At 39.7% G+C, this 770-nt stretch overlaps 1 non-coding gene across 1 annotated transcript; it reads left to right on the top strand.

Moving 5' to 3' along the window:
• Nucleotides 1–338: 338 nt before the first annotated feature.
• On the top strand, nucleotides 339–410 carry TRNAC-GCA (transfer RNA cysteine (anticodon GCA)). Its single transcript has one exon. It is a non-coding gene; the product is annotated as a tRNA-Cys (tRNA).
• Nucleotides 411–770: the final 360 nt, after the last annotated feature.

Here is a 770-nt window from a genome sequence, read left to right on the forward strand (position 1 = left end):
ATGTAGGTGCTTTGCAATATGTAGTCTGAGAAATTCTTAAGTAAAGAATTCTTTACACCATATGTAAAATAGATGACTAGTGCAAATTCAGTGCATGAAGCAGGGCACCCAAAGCTGGTGTTCTGGGACAACTCAGAGGGATGAGATGGGGAGAGAGGTGGGAGGTGGTGCTTCAGGATGTGGGGTGGGGGTGTGGGGGTGGGAATCCATGTACACATGGATTCATGTGTACACAGCTGATTCATGTCAATGTATGGCAAAAACCACCACAATATTGTAAGGTAATTAGCCTCTGATTAAAATAAATAAATTAAAAATAAATAAACAACACTTGGGCTTCCCTAGTGGCTCAGACGGTAAAGCGTCTGTCTGCAATGCAGGAGACCCAGGTTCGATCCCTGGGTTGGGAAGATCCCCTGGAGAAAGAAATGGCAGCCCACTCCAGTATTCTTGCCTGGAAATTCCCATGGACCGAGGAGCCTGGTAGGTTACCCTGCATGGGGTCGCAAAGAGTCCGACACGACTGAGCAACTTCACTTTCACTTTCAAAATTAATTAATTAGAAAAACTAAATAATTATTTAGTACCATAACTCGTATCAAGGCTTGTGTAGTCTATTTATGAAACAATGTAGAAAATTATAAAATATAATAAGGTAGGTAAATAAAAAATACAAAGGTGAATATATTACCAAGATCGAAAAAGTAAAAAAAATGAAGAAACTATTTGGATTAAATACAGACAGACGAACAGCGTGTCTTTAATAGAAG

Source organism: Bos taurus, chromosome X (assembly GCF_002263795.3).
Source record: "Bos taurus isolate L1 Dominette 01449 registration number 42190680 breed Hereford chromosome X, ARS-UCD2.0, whole genome shotgun sequence".
Taxonomy (NCBI): domain Eukaryota; kingdom Metazoa; phylum Chordata; class Mammalia; order Artiodactyla; family Bovidae; genus Bos; species Bos taurus.